At 38.1% G+C, this 19737-nt stretch overlaps 1 protein-coding gene across 23 annotated transcripts in view; it reads left to right on the forward strand.

Moving 5' to 3' along the window:
• Positions 1–223: 223 nt before the first annotated feature.
• Positions 224–19737, forward strand: part of CSNK1G3 (casein kinase 1 gamma 3) — a 105359-nt gene continuing 85845 nt past the window's right edge. For 4 of the 23 annotated variants that reach the window (XM_031666437.1, XM_021939637.2, XM_031666449.1 and 1 more), the window contains exon 1: positions 224–1607. The gene's annotated coding sequence lies outside the window, so the exon portion shown is untranslated. Of the gene's footprint in view, positions 1608–1962; positions 2900–2954; positions 3581–3808; positions 3968–19737 lie in introns of those variants that run through there. The other 19 variants (XM_031666444.1, XM_021939641.2, XM_021939644.2 and 16 more) reach the window with 12 other exon arrangements.

The raw sequence follows: 19737 nt of genomic DNA on the forward strand, positions 1-19737 counted from the left end.
AGCGAGAGACTCCGTCTCAAAAAAAAAAAAAAAAGGCACTGTTGTATTACAAACCAAAATCAAACACAGATTTCCATACTAACTACCCCTCCAAAGGTAAGGCATTAGCTATACCATTAATCTGGCAAAGTAGGGAGGAAAATGAAGGAGTGCATTTGTTTCATTAGAGGCATTTCGTTTTGAGAGGTGGACAGGAGAGCTATACACAAGACTCAAGTTTCTTGATACTGTAAGTACATCAAGAATATAAACGTGTTTGATAAAATGAACATTTTAAAAACATGGCACCAGGCTATGATTCTTCTTCCTGCACACCTTCATGCCTAACTTTTTGAAAGGACTTGAGACATATGAATCACAATTTTAAAAAATTATAGTTTCAATGCCTTCGTGGTGGATCAATTTCCGTAGAAGTCTACCAAAATGACTTATCTTCATCCCAGGGAACTAACTGCAAGAGGGAAAATGAAAGGAATGTCATATTCTTTCTATGTAGGCAAAGTGGACTTGAGTACGGGTCAGAAACACTGATTTCAGTCTGTGCACTACAACTTGATGACTTGGGTGATGTTTGGCTTCTCAGAACTTTGGGAGATGAATTTGAAAAACAGATAATACCACACTATATAATTCAGAGGATTACCTCAGCTTACAAACAGCAAATGAGATGCAAATGTGAGACATAATTCATATTTCTAAGCAGTTGGAGCCCTGATATAGCACTGGGGTTATAGAGAAGTTGGGGAAAATGTCAACCCAGTGATGTCATACTCCTAGGCCGGGCCGTAAGATTTTTTGGAACCTGGCGGGCTGAGCACAATAGGGAAAGCCTCAGCACTCTGACTTGGCACAATGGCACCCTTAAGGCTCTTTGCTCACTCAATTCTTAGTAGCTCTCCTAAAGCACGGGGGTGTTTTCTTCCAGTTCTCTGCGTAGACTTTGCTATGCCTCTCCGCCCACTGCCTCATCCAGAGAAACACTCGTATCCACCACCGCTCCTCACTTTCCCTCACGCACCGCTCTAGGAAGACGAGGAGAGGGCGCGGCGTAGGCTTTATATACTTTGCCAGCCAATGACCGCGCCGTCTCCTTTCCGGTCGGCAATCCGACCAATCCAAGAAGGCTGGTGCAATCTTCGGCTCTACTCGGCTCTTTTCGCTGATGCGGGCAGCTTGGGGGCCGCGGCAGCTAGAGAGACGCTTTCCTTTTTAATTTTTTTTCCATGTGTTCACTTCCGGGTCCGGCGTCGATCCGGATGCCCGAGGCAGAAGGATGTTTGACCTCCGGATAAGCGAGGCGCCGCTGTGCATTCATTCCCAGCTGCATCGGTGGCGACAGCAGAGGCTCGGGCGGCGACTCTCCGGCCAGCGGCGGCGGTAGAAGACACCAGCGGCAGTGCAAGGACCGAATCCGAGCAGCGCTGCGTTACCTCGCTCGCTCCTTCCCCCCTACCTCGCTCGCTCGCTCCCTGCGTGCTCGCTTTCCTCCTCCGGCCGCCGGCGGGTGTGATGTGCCGCCGTCGCTGCCCCCGCCGGCGCTGACTGACTGACTGGGGGCGCCGCCCGCGCCCGGGACCGACCCCGCTGCTCGCGGCCGCGCCTCTGAGGTAAAGCCCCCTGCGCGTTGGTGCTCGGCCGCCAGCCCCGGCCCGGTGGCTGCCTCGGCGCGGCCGCGGCGCCCTCCCTCCCGGATGGGGCTGGGGTCTCGGGCGGGGTGGGGTGGGGTGCGGCGGGGGCGGCGCCGCCGGCGCGGGTGTCGGGGGAGGGGTGGGCGAAGACCGGGGCGGGCGGCCAGGAGGCGTGGGCCGGAGGGGGCCGCGGTCGGAGGCTGAGGGCGCGGAGGGCTAGGGGGCAGCGGGGGCCGCGGGTGGCGGGCCGGGCTGGGTGCAAAAGTTGCCGGAGTGGTGCGGCGCGACTGGGGCGACGAGGGAGGTGGGCCAGCTGGCCCGGCGGGGGCTTCCTTAGAAGAGATTGGGAGGTGGGGAGTGTCGCCCACGGTGCTCCTTGACTGTGTCCCGACAATTACCTTTGGAGTAGGGGCTTTGGGCAGGAAGGAGGCATGTATCGGCTGGGAGGAGGCGACAGGGGCCAGCGTTCAGTTCAGGGATAAACTTCCCGTTGGAGTGTTTAAGGGGTTTTGTGGGGGGACACAGGGATTTACCTGTTTCTTAGAGCTTTGACTCAGCTCAAAACTTAACTAAGACATTAGTCAAAGGTTAACATAATTACTCTGATGGTTACTCTCATGGTGCCGGTTTGTTTGTTTATCCCACATGCAGGGGAAGTGACTCTGAGAGGCGTCGGGTCTCTTGGTCCATAGCCTCCACATTTCTTTTCAGCAGGATGAGGAGGGAGATGTGTGTCTATTCGTGGGGTGGGGGTAGTCAGGCCTGTGTCATGGTCATTCCCCTTCTCCCACCTCATGTTTCAGGGAGGAAAAGTTCAGATGGGGGAGAGAGAGAGTGCGCCTGTGTGTGTGGGAGACAGCTACTGTTGATACACTGTGTGAATTACTTTTAACTCTTTTGTGGTAATCACCCAGGCTGCTCAGTGGCCCCTTTTAACTCTTCTGCTAAAATATCTACTTTAAATTAGAGAATTATATAAGTACTTATTTTTAATGAATTAAGAAAATAAGTCATTATTTTAACTTTTGTAATTCTTCCGATTCAAATGACATTTGCCCACAGATATAAGAGATAGCAAACTATATCTAAGATGGGATATAAAATTAAAACTGTATACATTTTAAACATGTTTCTTTTTAAAGATGTTTGTTCGAGGAATATTGGCTTTCCCCATACATTTAGAAGAAAAACATTACAGGAATTGTGAGAATAATGTGGAATTAGAAAGATGTGAAACTAGAAATCATTTTTCGTCAAAAAAATCAGATCTGGTGTGTGACATTCTTAATAGCTTTCTTTCTTTTTTGTTTTTTTTGGAGATGTACTTAGTGTATTTTGTAATTATTTACAAACTTTGCTCCAGTTGTATCTTAAGATAAAATTATCTTATTTTGTATAGTTAACCTTTATAGTTGCACAGAAGATAAAAGATAAAAATTACATTTATGGGCATTGGAAGAAAGATGTTATCAAATACATTGTATGGCTTTGAGATACATTCTTAGCAGAATGTACAGACACTTCTGCTTTATGTGAACTTGCATTTCTGAATATAAAGTAGAAGTAATTATTAGAATGGGGGACAGAAAGGTTAATTTTCATGTTATGAATGACATTTTTGGGGGGATCTTGAGAAACGATTATCTTTACTGATGATTTATTGTAGTCATCCACCCCTTCTGCCATTCATCAGCTTAAACATTAGTGCATTATGTAATTATTGACATTTTCATCATTAGATTTTGCAAGCATTTACAATATATTGACAAAATCTTCTGTACTTGAAAGGCATTTATTACTTCCTTGAAAATAAAGGACTGGGATTAGTGGAATCAAGGAATTAATTCAACCAGGACTACCTTTACTGTGTGGCAAGGATGGAACAGTGGGTAGAATATGAAGATGAATGAGACTCAGTACTGCCCTCAAGGGAGAAGCAGACATACACAGAGGTAATTCACAGATTCCTGTGGGTTTTGTTGGAGGTGTATTGGACGCATGGGTTGTGTGTGAGACACTAATTTTTGACTGGGAAATTTTGAATGAATGTAGAGCTGGTAACACTCCATCTGGGCCTTAACATAGTTTAATAGGCAAAATGGGGGCGGAGGGAGTGACGGTGGGGGTAGTTTCCTGGGTGAAGGGAACAGCCTGAGCAAAGGCATGTGATTGTGTTACAGGGCTTGTTGAACTGGACATAAGGCTGTTTTGCCAGGAGGTCTTTGTGGGAGAAGCTATGAAAGTAGCTGGAGATCAGGCCATGGAAGTCCAACTTGTTTTTAAAGATGAGTCAGTTGGAGGCATGAAGGTCCAAATGTACGGAACCTATGCTACAGTAGGTAGGCAAATAAGGATAGTTAAGTTTAAGGAAACAAGTTATAACAAAATAGTCAATTTTCTATCATTGGCACTACTGAAGGAAAGCAGAAAAGTATATAATCCAAAACAATCTATACATAGTTTCGTTATATTTATTTATTTGCATTTTAATATGAGTGTGTATGGTAATCTAGTAATTGGTCATACATGAAATCAATCCAGACTGTGAAAATGTGACTCAAGAAGAGAAGCTCTCCAGTTACTTCTCTGTGTCTCCTCTGATCCATCCTGTAATCCCTCTATGCTGGGAGTAGACTTATTCTGGTATAGTTTATTGGTTCAGATGTTTTTCAGAATGGAAGAAGTGGTTGTTTTATTCCAAAGGGCTTCCCAAAAGGATGTATCAAACTAAATAGAAGGAATGCTGAAGTATTAAATAACGAAATATAGGTCATTGAATAGTTACATATTGTTAATAGTGAGATTTACTGTGGATGAAGTGAAATGTAAAGAGTGTATGTTTTCACAGAAAGTGGTTTTAATGAAGTAATAATAAAGGAATCTGTACGTGAAGAAAATTGACAGTAACAGAGGGATGATAATATGAGACACTTTCACAGTTCCGGATAAATGTGTGTGAAGTTTTTAAGTCATCTTAAATATTAGATGACCCTAAAATAATGTAACCCCACACTTAATCATTATCAAAGGAGTGCTTAGAAAAAAAAATCAGTTTATAAGTGCATGTAGAATCATGTTACAGGGAAAATTGAAGGTTTTTTTTTCCTCCTAATTATTTCCCTCTTAGCTTCCTTAATTATTCCCCTCTTAGTATTCAAAAAGGACTTATAACTGAATTTGTGTTCCCTTCAACCTCCCAGTAACAACAACAATACCTCCTATAATTTATTAAGTGCATACTTTGATAGAGGCTATAAATGATACTATTAAGACAACTCTATGAGTTAGGTGGTGTAACCTCATTTTTGAGAGCAGGAAACAGTCTTCTGGAGTTTAAATAATGTGTTGAAGATATATCTTGGAAGTAGCAGAGTGAATGTTTGAATCAGTTTTTTTTTTCTGACTTTCAAAGTCTTAATCCACCAATGATCTATTTTTTCTTATTTTCCGTCTTCATCCTTTTTCTGATCTTTTCTCAAGCAGTTGGCAATTAGTGGTATTAATTGATAGTATGCGTCTGAGTGTTGGCTCTTTATGATGTAATTTCTTCAGAAGTGGCAGTTTTGAGGTATCTGTCTTTAATTGTGGGATTCTGTAGGTGCAGACAGTATGGTTCCGGTAATTTAAGGTACCTCAGAGCATCACCTTTTGCTGATCTGCAGGACAGAACTATGCTTGGATTCTTAATGTATAGAAATCAAGTGTGCGTTCTCTATTAATGTGAAATGATTTTCAGGAGCATCTGAACTGCTCAGGAAATATGGAAGGAGAGATAAATGTAGAAATGTATAACTTTTAGCGACATAGTGGAGGCTGCTGTTAGACATTTTTTGTTTCTTTTTTTTAAGCTCTCTCTGAAAGCTGAGATTTAGCAACTATAAATGTTTGGGCTTCCCTTCTATTATGAAACCTAAGGAAAATATGTATTGATTTGTTCTTAGACCATAGTGATTGGTTATACTCTCTCCTGCCACTTGGTGCTTATCATCTTAGTTACAAGAAATCATTTTTAACAATGAATTGAAGTATTGGGGAGATAAGACATATTTTTTTGGTTGCTTTGTTTACTAATGATATGTTACATAGTTATAATTTATTGAAAATTTATGAGTATGTCCACATGGCTAAATCATGTCTACATTTTTCATAACTTTTCAATGGAATGAGATAAGATCTGATGATACTCTTTTTCTTAAATGCAAAGTTTAATGTTTTTTTCTCTAGGGTAGTAATGTGAGGTTGAAGTTGTATTCAAATTTATTACATTTATTTAGATCACTTTGTGTTACCTGGAAGTACTTTCTTTAGCTGATAGCTACATTTGGAAAAAAAGGGAAGAGAGTTACCCTGTTACTCCGCCATTGTGTTCTTCATCAAAATGGAGGAAATTCATATAAAGTGCCAAGGACTATGTGATGCCTGCCACATAGTGGGCACTGTGTAAATCTTCTGTCCTTCATTTCAGAAGTTGCTGATAAGAATTTTAGAGGGTGGATTGGTGGGTAGATAAGCAAAGACTCTCAGGAACACCCTGTTACAGGAAAATGTCTCTTACCTGACCTCTGCTTAACCCACTCGTGAGATTAAATGATAGTTTTCATTCTCTCTGTAGAATTTGCTGACTGATGCTCATGCTACATTGAGTGTAGCCTATTCTTTAGTTTGATCTTGGACTTTTATTCCCCCCAGTTACTGTATACTTACCAGGAGACATGTGTGTTTGTACCCAACACACTGTTATGGCACTTGATGATGTAATCGCATAGTTTAATGAATTATTATTCAGTGAACTCCAAAGATAAAAAGGTGTTTGTATGAGAACCAGTTGGCTGCTTTGAAATCAAGTGAGTAGCCAAAATCAATTATGGTTGAAATAGATGAGGGTGAAATAATTTTAAATGATCAGGGAAAAAAAACCCCTAATAATCTAAAAAAATCTGCAATAATATTAGTTTTTACATGTTTGTAAAATGTCTTTCTGTGTTTAAGAAACAGAAACTGGAAATCACAGGTGTTGTTTTATGGGGAGTGGTTTTTGCAAGAAAAATGAAATAGAACTTTCATCAATAGACCCACACTTGAAGAAAAGGCCATACTTCTGTATTATAAGATTGTCTTGTGAATGGACATTTTTGTTTTAGTTGTAATAAAATGTATAGAGTTTGTAGATGTTGAGAAATGATTTCCTTTTTAGGCTAACTTCAGAACCGTTGATTAATTGTAATGTATTAAATAAGTTGTCTGCTTCTAAAACATCATCTTTCCTAGTTTACGCTACTGCTTAGAGATTTATTTAATAGCATCCTCTTTAAGGGGGAAAAAAAAAAAAAAAGAAGATTCTGGTTTTCCCAGAGGTTCATTCCTTAGAGTGAATTGTTTAATTGTCTAGTCAGGTGATCAATCTATGGTTCTCACATATTTCCCAATATGGTCCCTAATCTGATTTCATAAGCTACCTTTCAACTTTTATGTACGTCAGGGTTGGAGGGGTAAGCCTTCTTATAGTTCCAACATCTCCTCCATCCAAGTAGGAATGCGGAGGTAGAGGAGATTGTTCTTTGGAAGAGGAAATGTGGCACCCTTGATGTATGCGGGAGCACTTGAGCCTCCTGTCTCACCTAGCTCAGTCCAAGTGGAAAGGAGAACTTTCAGTTGAAGGAGCAGGAAGTCCAGGTTGGAGAAGGAGCGATATATGTGGTATGCTTTGTATTTTGGTGTAACCACATTGCTTGCTGAATTACAGTAGATGCTGAAATGGCACATTGAAGTATGAAGGTAGGGTGGGTGGCTCCAAGCTAGTACTTGAGGGCTCTGGCCTTCCTCTCTGTGATATTCTTGGCTCTCTGTCTTCTGTGTGTTGGAGTCATCCTAAGGCCAGCAGCAAGATCACATCTAGACAGGCATTGGCCCGAGGAAGGAATGGATCTCTCTCTCTCTTTTTCTGTCTCTGTCTCTGGAAAAGCAAATAAATCTTTTGCATAAGCCTACCAACATACTTTTCTCTTCATATCTTATTGACCAGAATTAGGTCACATGTATGTCCTAACTAGTTATCTCAAGGAAAGTAAAGTTATCATGGTTGGTTTCTACTAATCAGGAGATACCTTCTGCAATTGGTGTTGGGATCACATTTTTCTGAGTTAGGTGGAAGAGGGAGGATATTTTTAAAAAATTGTTGAAAGGAAGAATTTGGGGGATATGGATGTAAGAGAGATGATCAATAGTGACCGCTATATCTACCTGTTTTGAAGCGATTCTCGTGCTTCAGTGTCCCAAGTAGCTGGGATTACAGGCGCATGCCACCGCACCCAGCTAATTTTTGTATTTTTAGTATAGATGGAGTTTCTCCATGCTGGCCAGTCTGGTCTCGAACTCCTGGCCTCAAGTGATCTGCCTGCCTTGGCCTCCCAATGTGCTGGGCTTATAGGTGTGAGTCACCGTGGCTGGCCAGTTACTTTTTTTTGTTGTTGTTGAGATGGAGTTTTACTCTTGTCTCCCGGGCTGGCGTGCAATGGTGTGATCTCGGCTCATTGCAACTTCTGCCTCTTGGGTTCAAGTGATTCTCCTGCCTTAGCCTCCTGAGTAGCTGGGATTACAGGCACTCACCACCTTTCCTGGCTAATTGCTGTATTTTTAGTAGAGATGGGGTTTCACCATGTTGGCCAGGCTGGTCTTGAGCTCCTGACCTCAGGTGATCCTCCTGCTTCCGTCTCCCAAAGTGCTGGATTACAGGTGTGAGCCACCGTGCCTGGCTGGGTCTGAATATTTTAGGAGCTAAAAACCCTACTTTATTTTTTCATTGGCTAACTTTGAGTCAATAAAATAGGTGGTTAAGTTGAAAGATTATATTTTTTTCCATGAAACTCATGAAGCTATTTAATTTTAAATTAAAAATGTGTTCCTATAAACTCATTTAAAATTTTCTTCTGCATTGTTGCTTTCCTTCCTCACCATAAAGTTGCCCATAGCTTTGATTTCATTGATTACTTTGCTTGTCATGTCTGGGGAGAATAAGTGAATTGAGGAAATGGGAGTTTCTTGGTCAGAAGGATTTATTTTGAATCCTGGAATACCAGTGAGATTGGAGGAAAGGATGGTTTTTACGTATTTCGAGAGCAGCAAAGTTGGTGAGGGAGTGGGGAGAAGGGAAGAACCATAGAATTTTAGAATTAAAGTGAATCATAGGAAGATTGAAATGCTCAAGTCACACTCCTGGTTAGTAGAACTCTTATCCTAATTACTAGTGTAATACTGTTTCTAAGTAAGAATTAGGAGGCCATAATAATCTTGTCTGCTTTGCAGTTTTGCTCAGGACTGTGGGCTACCACTGTAAATCAGTCAGCTAATCACCTTTAGTACAGATACCTGTGTTCTTAGGCTTTGGAAAAATTTAACCAGAAGTTTTCTTTCTTTTTTCCAGTAAAAGAAGTAAATAGACAAAGTTTTTCAGTTTGCCTCAAGCAGTCAACAACAATGACAACATCACACAGAAAGACAGACACACACACACACACACACACCCACACACACAATAATCTTAAACTTAGCCTGCTTAAATGAAAATACAAAAGCAGACTATTTGGGACAATTTATTATTTTATTTTCAAGAAAATGATCTTAAACATTTCTTTACTGTCAATATATGTAAATGAAAGGAATATATATGTGCATATATGCTATACATATATACATAGGTACATATATGTATGGGTTGTAAGTATGTGGAGTAAACCCATCCATCTTCTGGAAGAATATTTATGTTAATGACAGTTGCTTATATATGGTGAGATTTAGGATGATTTTTATTTTTATACTTCATATACTTCTCTATATTGTTTGGGTTTTCAGCTATCACTGTGCATTATTTCTACCATCAGAAAAAACAGTAATTTTTTTTTTTTTTTTTGAGGAGAGTAGAATCTTGGGGTGGGATGTGTTTACTACCAGTTTAGATTTTAATATGTAACTTTGCTTTCCTTGTATATTACCATGAATAAAGTGTGCCTCAAATGTATTGATACTTTGCAGTTTTATGTTTAAAATTGGATTTATTAAAATTACTTATCTTAAAGTTTTAAGTTGAAATTGGCCATATAATATCTTCTGGTACAAATATATGTTATAAAATTAGTGGACTTCTGAATATTTTGAAATTATTGTGTTATCTATTTTTTAAATTTGTTTGGTTTGACTTCAGGTGGTATACTAGGCCGTGTATTAGACTGTGATTTATTAGAGTTAAAATTATATTCAGAATTTCCTTTAGTAAAAAGGGAAGTGAAAATGTTTTTTTTCTTTACACCCAGTCTGTGTCATGTTTATTTTCTATTTCTGTAAAATACTTATTTTATATTCTAGCAATGAATACTTTCAAGTGGCAGGCAAATATATTAGGTAATCAAGACAGAAGAGAGAAAATTTCTGGTATTCTGTAAGTCTTAGTGTGTGCAAATTTGTGACTATAGGACCTTTTAATAAAATTCTAATTTGGAGTACAACAATAGTCTAGTATCGTTTTGGAGATGAAACTAGTAGGTGTCAGTTGTAGATGACATTGAAAAAAAGTGTTTATAGATGCATAATTTTTACAAAACATTATTTTCTTTTCTACATTTATTTTAGGGAATCTGACAACAGTCTGACTCTCCCTACTTCAAAAATGTAAATCTTTAAGTCTTAAAGATGTGAAATCTTGTGATGCCAGTTTTTATTTTAAAAAAAGGATCTTTACTGAGTACTTTTTCTGTCATATGAGTATCAGGATATGTTGTAGCTGATGTGTCTTTATATAATTGAGATTCTGCAAATGTTTGTAGTTAATAAAGTATTGAAATATAATCAACTCCTTAAGATAATTGTTTTGAGTATTTTCTGATATCTGTTGAAAGTTGATAAGTAGAATAATGCATATTGTGTATTTGCTTATTATTGTATGCTTTGCTCTTTACCTTAATACCCTACTAATGAAGGTGGTTTTTTGAAGACTGAAAAGAAATCCTGAACATTTGGGAATGAGAATATCCAATAAGCTAAAATTAATTTTACTCTACACACTTGTTTACAAATTTCCAGTTGAAAATTAGTAATTTTTCTTCTGTGATAGAGTAAATGAAAGAAGTAAAATGGGCAATTTTAAAGAGAGTTCCTGCAGTCCTTGCTATGGGGCTGGGAATGCTAACATTTAACTAAATAGATGAGAGGAGGGAAGGGTTTGTGGAGAAAGTTTTTACTAGTGGTTCTTGGCCCGACTTCATATTACAGTTTTCTTGGCAGCTTAAAAAAAAAAGACAGATGTTGGGATCCTACCCATGCTAATTTATATTCCATAAATAATCAGTAGGGCCCGGAAAGGGCTAGGGCATTGATATATTTTAGGATTTCTACAGACGATTCCAGTGTGTTGCAGGGTTGAAAAAAACTAATTTCTCCTTCGTTTTACACTCTCCTCTTAGCCCTTTAAAAAAATGACTTCCTTTTATTTTCCAACTGTCTTTTTAAAATTTGGAAGGAGATATGAAGATGACACAGAAGAAAATGCAAAGAAAATATTAGCAAGAGAATCAAGTTAAAGTAGCTTCATACAGTTAGTTGTTCCTCAGTAATTGGTTCCAGGACCCCTCACGGCTACCAAAATCCAAGGATGAGCTGGGCGCTGTGGCTCACCCCAGCACTTTGGGAGGCAGAGGCAGGCGGATCACGAGGTCATGATATTGAGACCATCTGGCTAACATGGTGAAACCTTTTCTCTACTAAAAGTATAGAAAATTAGCCGGGTGTGGTGGCACATGCCTGTAGTCCCAGCTACTTGGGAGGCTGAGGCAGGAGAATTGCTTGAACCTGGGAGGTAGAGGTTGCAGTGAGGCGAGATCGCACCATTGTACTCCAGCCTAGGTGACAGAGCAAGACTCTGTCTCAAAAACAAAACAAAACAAAACAAAACAAAAAATTTCCAAGGATGTGGTCAAGTACCTATATAAAATGGCACAGTATTTGCCTGTAACCTTTGACACTTTCCCCTGTACTTTAGGTTATTCCTAGATTACTTGTAATACCTAATACAATGTAAATGCTGTGTAAATAGTTGTTATGAAGTATTGTTTAGGGAATAATGGTTAAAAAAAAAAGTCTGTACATGTTTAGTACAGATGCTTTTTTTTTTCCTGAATATCTCAATCTGAGGTTGGTTGAATCCAAGGATGCATAGATAACAAGGGTCAATTGTACTTAGCATCCTTAGTAAGGCCCCTGTATTCATTGCTCATTAGCAGTCTTTGATAAGTATAATGCCAAAGTTAGATAATTTCTAAAGCTTGGAAAGTTTGTTACGGGGAAATTTATCAAAAATAAATTAAGGCATCAATTCAGTTGTTTCTGGAAATCTTAGGAGACCTAAGTGATATCTTTAAAGTTGTTACAAATTATAAGAGGGTAAGAAGTGTTACTAATAAAGTTATTCATTTTAGTTTATATTTACTATATTTACAATGTCATTGAGTTGTATTTTTTATGGAACATCAGGATAGAAGGGACTTCAAAGATTATTTAGTATAACTGTACTTCTACTGCTTTATTCTTTTTTATACCGCTGTTGATGAGGAACGGTCTCTGTTTTTTCCTGTTCAGTGAAAATATTTTACCTTAGTTATAGTATATTGTGTTTATTGCATATAGATTATATTGTTTATATTGCATATAGTTTGGAAATATATACACGTAAATACACTGTGATAATAGGGTTTTATAGGGTTATTGCATCTCGATATCTGGGACAAAATTAGGGTCCTTTCAGTGACTGACTTGATATTGCTTCCTGGGTCAGGAACACCCTCAGCAGTTACAGTGTTTTTTCTGTGACAAAATGAGAGCAAGCCATTTTAGGATGAGTTCAATATATTCAATTCAATGAACATTTTTTGTGTGGTGGCAAAATTGGATTTGGCAGTTCTATAAATTGCAAGGGTTAGATTTCTAAAAACTGCCCTGATAGGAAGGAGAATGTGGTACAGAAATTTAGCACTGGGTAGGGTTTAGAGGACATGTTGTGTGAACCAGTAGGAGACTTTTGGAATTATTCTGGATTCACCAAAATACCACAATAAAATTGGTACATGATAAAGAGTAATGAGTACCGTTCTATAGGACCATAATTCCTTTTCAACAGTTTTAACATCCACAGCACTCTGAAAACCAAAACTTTTTCTGTGTGTTTGGCACAAATTGATTTTTTCACAAAATCTGTTCGGAACTGTTCTCTTTATTTCATATATTTAAAGGTTTCATTGTGGAAATAGCAAATGTTTGATTATAGTGTGCTGTCCCAGGCTTCTCTGTACTATCCCAGCCTTCTCTAGAGGTGTTGTTAAATATATGGTGTATACCCACTGTATCACCTGTCAAAAATCTCCAGACATTCTGAATTCTAAGGCATGTTTGACTGCCAGAATGTTGGAAAACGAGCTGTGGACCTGCATCAGCCCCTTAATAGAAACTACTCCATATCTTACTTCTCTGAGGTGGAGTTTCAGTAAGATGCTAGTAAATTTCTTCTGCCTTTTTTCTTGTAAGTATATAAATGCAAAATGGCATTTTATTTGAATCTGTGTTAGTTTCTTTAACAGTTGTTGAAAGCTCTCCTGGGTTTTTGACACTAAGTTATTAACTCTGGTCACTGTAGTCCCAGAAGCGTTGTGTAATTAGGATGCTTGAGATGGAAAATGTTTTGGGTAACTTTGGCATAACTGAGTATTCATCAAACACTCTTTTTAGTCCTTGGGGTTACATAATTTTACCTTTGCACATGATAACTTCATGCCAAAGTGCCTACAGGCAGCCCTCTCTTTTACATATCTTGGCTTCCTTTTTTAATAATAGAAAGAAGCAGGGGTGTGGTTGTAATGCCTCTGTTTTAGTTTCCTTAAACTTCCTTAATTTGTTTTTAAGACTTCATTTCAAATATATTTATATCTGCTTTGGCTTATTCTTATTTTTTGCCTCCAGTTCCTTTTCTCATACTTTCTGGTTCTTCTCGGTTCTTTTCCTCTTCCTCCTCCTCCCCCACTGTAAGATAATATTCCTCAAGAAGAAAAACTTACAGTTATGGTATTCTGTATCAGAAAAATTTTCTGCCTCCCAGAAAGGTAACAAATAAATCTGCATATTTTAGTATTATAGTTCCCTAAAGAGGACTTTTGTTTTAAGGGAATGGTTATTGTACCTCTTGTGCAGAGGTAGTGTTCTGTGTATGTGGTCTCTTTGCTTTCTTTCCATCCTTAAACACTGAAGGATAATGGGAGGGGGAGCACTAGCGTTGTATGCATTTTAAGCTATGTTTTCAAGTTCAACAAGATAACAGGCACTCTCTAGATCCTAATAGGAGCATGTGAAACTTACAGGTAGCCATTCTTCTCCACCTCAAGAATAAGGTTTAAAATTTACACAGTTAGGTTATATGCACTGGCTTTGTGCTCGGAAAGCACTATAATTCTATTGTCGTTTGTATCATATTTTCTTTTGTTGCTTGCTTAAACTATGTGATGTCAGGTGGGTTGTCTTGTTTGCCATTTGTATTTCCTGCCTTTAGCACATAATAGGTCTTTAATGATCACTTATTTGTTGAATGGATTGTTTCTTTTTTTTTTTTTTTTTTTTAAATCAGGGAGAATGTTAACATGGGAGAACCTTGATTAAATGCCTTGCAAGGTACCAAGCTTATCCTACACCAGTTGTTTGCATTTTTTTTTTTTTTGAGACGAAGTCTTACTCTGTCACCCGGGTTGGAGTGCTGTGGTGCAATCTCGGCTCACTGCGGCCTCGTCTCTGGGTTCAAGCACTTCTCCTGCCTCAGCCTCCCAAGTATCCGGGATTATAGGCTTGTTCCACCATGCCCAGCTAGTTTTTGTATTTTCACCGTATTGACCAGGCTTGGTCTTAACCTCATGACCTGAAGCGATCTGCCCACCTCAGCCTCCCAAAGTGTTGGGATTACAGTCGTGAGCCGCCACGCCTGGCAGTTTGCATTGTTACAGTTGTATGAGACAATCTCAAACACATAAACTGTTTCCAGTTTAAATAAAATAATAAACACAAGCATCTGACTTAGCTGCTCAGGCTTAAAAGTAGAAATACTGGCCGGGCGCGGTGGCTCACGCCTGTAATCCCAGCACTTTGGAAGGCTGAGGCGGGTGGATCATGAGGTCAGGAGATCGAGACCTCCTGGCTAACATGGTGAAACTCAGTCTCTACTAATAATATAAAAAAAAAATTAGCCGGGCGTGGTGGCGGTCGCCTGTAGTCCCAGCTACTCGGGAGGCTGAGGCAGGAGAATGGCGTGAACCCGGGAGTTGGAGCTTGCGGTGATCCAAGATCGTGCCACTGCACTGCACTACAGCCTGGGCGACAGAGCAAGACTCCGTCTCAAAAAAAAAAAAAATGTAGAAATACTTTACAGAAATATTTTTAACTTTATTTTTAGAGATAGGGTCTCACTCCGTTGCCAAGGCTGGAGTGCAGTGGGATAATCATGGCTCACTGCAGCCTCAAACTCCTGGGCTCAGGTGATACTCCCACCTCAGCCTCCAAAGTTGCCAGGACTACAAGCATACGCCACCATGCCTGACAATATTTTATTTATTTATTATTATTTTTTTGTAGACACAGGGTCTTGGTATATTGCCCAGGCTGGTCTTGAACTGGCCTCAAGTGATCCTCCCACTCTGGCCTCCCAAGGTATTGGGATGACAAGCATGAGCCACCAGCCTAGAAATACATTTTTTTTTTTTAAATGGCAGAAGTTAAAATTAAATGTATTATTGGGTGGCCAGAACGTTTGGTTAGAGGAAATATTCTTTTTTTTTTTTTTTTTTTTTTTTAGCATTTCAATTACTTTTTAGATATTTTATATTAGTTTTTCTCTCTAAAATTCACTCTGCCAATATTCAAAACACAGGACAGTTCTATCACCCCTTAAAATTCCCCTTGCAGTCAACTTCTCCCACTCCTAGCAGCCACTGATTTGTTTTCTCTTTCTATGATTTTGCTTTTTCTAGAATATCATATAACTTGAATCATGTGTTATATAACCTTTTGATTCTGGCTTCTTTCACTTTGCAGAATGCACTTGAGAATCATCTACATTGTAGTGAGTGTCAGTGGTTTCTTTTTACTGCTGAGCAATATTCCATTGTATGGGTATACCTCACCACGTTTATCTATTTGCCCATTAAGAAATGTTTCATTCATGTACAGGATTGTGTGTGTGTGTGTGTCTATGAACATAATTTTTTTTTTTCCTTGAGTAAGATGCTAAAGTTGGGATTGTTGGGTCATATGGCAAGTGTGTGTTTAACTTTATAAGAAACTGCCAAACTATTTTTCAAAGTGGCAGTACCATTTTCATTCCCACTGGTGATATAGAAGAGTTCTAAAATTTAAGTTGGCTGTATTGAATCACTTTGGTTAGCTTGATTGCACACCAGCAATACTGGTATAGTAATATCCTGAATGTGATATTTTTATTGCTGTAGATCTGTCATTTAGAAATACTGATTTACGGGAGCCTCATTTTTGAATGAATGCAATCTTCATTGTGTTCTGGAACTATTGTTTCTTGTTCAAGTAATATAGTCCTGATCTCTATAAGAAAAACTAGGCTTTTAAAGCCTTGTGTTCATATTGGGGTTTAAGGTACCTTTGGGTCAATTCTCTGTCTCTGTCTTAAGGCTTTCATAGTTTGGGGGAAGAAGTCTCTTGATTTAGCTGGGCAGAAGGAAATCCTGTCTCCAGAGAAGTAGTAGTACTTTCAGCTTGTTTCTATCATCTGTTGCACGTTTCATTCTAGAATTTTGAAGTTAACTTATTTATAATTTACTATCAGTTATACTAAGTCTGTTCTGTGAGGAGAGTTGACATATACTTACCCAAACATCATTACCCTTAAATGAGCCTTTTAAATTTGTAGCCTTTGCATATACTAGGCTTATATATTTTTATACTTTGGAAAATTATCACTGTAGTTGAGAAGAATGAATATAACTTTGTTACGAGAACCATGTGTGATACAACCACTGCCTTTTCTGGATGTACTTTCTCATTTAGTTAGCATTATAGGGAATGATCTGATAGATAAATAGCATAGCCTTTTACCAAAATACATTTTATTTTAGTTTTTTTTTTGTTTGTTTGTTTTAATGGCAAACTTTGCAAAGTAGTACTGTTTTCTCTGTTTTCTGAACATATTCAAATCTTGTTAGTTTAGGGCTCTCATTCTGAACCTCAGCTATAAAGTGCTGTTTTGAAGAGAGATCTATAAACCTATTGATGAGGATAAAGTTGTTTGTCTACCTTGTTCTCAGTCATAATTTTACTAGTCACTTCAGTTTTCTGTTTTAATTTGTATTCTATTATAAACTTATTAGAGTTACTTAAAAATGAAAGTGTCTGACTCAAGTGGAATTTAGAGGCTTTTATTGTTTAATGAAGAGAATATGCAATTGTGACCTCCTTTAGTGAATTTCTTTTTCTTCTGGCTCATAGCTTTGTTTTGAAGAGTTGAAATCCCCGTGTAAATGACCTTTGATTTGTGGAGAGTTATTCCACCTGTAATATCTCTTAGAGCTATAAATTGCCTGCCTGCCCATAACTTTCTCTTTCCTCCTTTATTTGAAAAAGTGATGATCGTATAAATTAACATTCTTAAATTTCTAAGAGGTTGTTCAGTCATTTATTCATTTATTCACTTATTTATTTAAGAAACTTTTAATCGGTGTTGACTAGTATGTGTTATAATAGATATTAGGGAGACAGAATTGAATAAAATGACTCTTTTCCTTGAGGACATCAGATTAACAAATGGAGTATCTTAATGTTAAAGAGTGAAAACGTCCCATATCTTTCCTCTAAATTGGTAGTGAGATGCAGAGGTTTGATCAGATTCAGTTTCAATTGTTTTTTCTTCCATTGGGAAGATCAAAGGTTGTCATTCTTTTTGGAACGTTAGCAGTCATTGATGATTCTTGCCTAGTCCATTAATTTACTAAGAGTTGTGTAATGGTTATAATTTAGTTGTCATTTCTTATTCATTTATTAGCTAGAGTACTTTTAAAGAGAAAATCCCCCTCACCAATTAGAATTTATTCTCATTATTCAGAGATTCCATATTTGTAAATTTACTTGCTTTAACCCTAAACTCAGTAGTCCCAGTCATTCACAGACATGTGCATACCCAGAGTGGCAAAAATTTTAAGTCACCCAATGCGCATGTTCCCAGTTGAGGTTGAATAAGGTGATTCTCTGCTTTCTGATGAAAAGCTTGCTTTTTGCAAGCTATTTATTACCTTTTTCCTGGTGATTTCACTGTTTAAAATGGCCCCCAAGTGTAGGGCTGATGTGCTGCTGCCTAGTGGTCCTAAGTGCAAGAGAGATGTGATAAGCCTTATGGAAAAAATTCCTGTGTTAAATAAGCTGAGTTCAGGCATGAGTATAATGCTGTTGGCTGTTAGTGCAATGTTAATGAATCAGAGATGTATATTAAATAAGGTGTCTTGAAAGAGAAACATACAAAAAACAAAACTATATATTGATTGGTTGATGAAAGTCTTGTGACCAGAGGCTGGCAGAACATAACTCTGTATTTATCTTGGAAGCAGTGGTTCAGTATTTGAAGTGACTTTATAAAACATAACTGCTGAAAAATCAGCTGTTTTTTGGTTTTCCTGAGATAAAAAAAATTCTTTTAAATCAGTATTAAAACTGTACTATAGAAAGTTATGGGTAATGGAATTAGATAGATGATTAAGAGTCCTGATGAGATCTTTTTGAGGGCAAGTTCATCACTGTATTTCCAGCACCTAGACCTGTACCTATGCTGTACCGATGTCTGGTACATGGTAAATACTCAGTAAATATTTGTTGAATGAAAATAAGCATCCCAAAATTTCCTTAATGGCTTGCAGTTTAAATTTGATAGCATTGTTAGGATTAGGGTTTGCAGTGAAATTTCTGATTGTAGATAGTGCGATGACCTGCCCACAGAGGTTGGTGTGGTGAATATTTCGGTATTATAAATTTAGCATGACCTTGGCTTGATTTTTGATTCTTGTCATTCTTAAAGATGAAGGTGCTCTTTGCTTTTCTGGACTTATGTATAATAAATACTTAGGAGACCGTGTATTTTCAAATTAGATATTTCTGCTGGATGCGGTAGCTCATACTTATATGAGCACATTGGGAGACGAAGGCAGGCGAATTGCATGAGCTCAGAAGTTTGAAACCAGCCTGGGCAACATGGCAAAACTCTGTCTCTACAAAAAATACAAAAATTAGCCTGGTGTGTGGCATGCACCTGTAGTCCCAGCTATTTTGAGATGTGTTCGAGCCACTTCACTCCAGCCTGGGTGACAAAGTGAGACCATGTCTCAAAAAAAGAATAAATAAATAATAATTATAAATAAATAAAAATTAAATATTTCCTCCCCTTCCAACTCTTGAGACATATGGGCTATGATAAAGGGTATTACAAATGGGAGTGTAAATTCACTTGTGAAATTGAGAATAGAAGGCATAAAAGACATTTTGAGGATCTATGAAATGGTCATATTGTAGTTACTGGAGAACAGTGAGATCTGAATAGACTATTAATTAGACTTCCAGTAATATTTATGCCTAGGACATTTAAATTTTAATAAGGTTTCTCATTTAATAATTGACTTAATGGTAACTGATCATAATATAGTATGTTTTGATGATACTCCTGTGCCATAATAACAGTAGCTTTTAAACTGTAGAAATACTTTTTGATTACTGACCCAATGATACATGTACATTCATTTAAAGCTTACAAATCTTGTTAAACACGACTTATCCTTATTACATATGTGCACTCCATTTTCTTTCCTCTTTGGTACTATTTTATTAAAAAAAACCTGTTGTCTGAGACTCATTGTATTGATTAAGTGGCCCACTAATGGGCCCTGATCCACAGTTTGGAGAACATTGTTCAAACAAAACTAGGTGATAATTTTTGAAAGCTAGAAATTCCTGGGTCTTAATAGGAATGTACAAAGACATCACTGAAATCAAGTTTCAAAAATATAAAGTGTTGTAGATGATAGTT

The sequence above is a fragment of the Papio anubis genome, chromosome 5 (assembly GCF_008728515.1).
Source record: "Papio anubis isolate 15944 chromosome 5, Panubis1.0, whole genome shotgun sequence".
Classification (NCBI taxonomy): domain Eukaryota; kingdom Metazoa; phylum Chordata; class Mammalia; order Primates; family Cercopithecidae; genus Papio; species Papio anubis.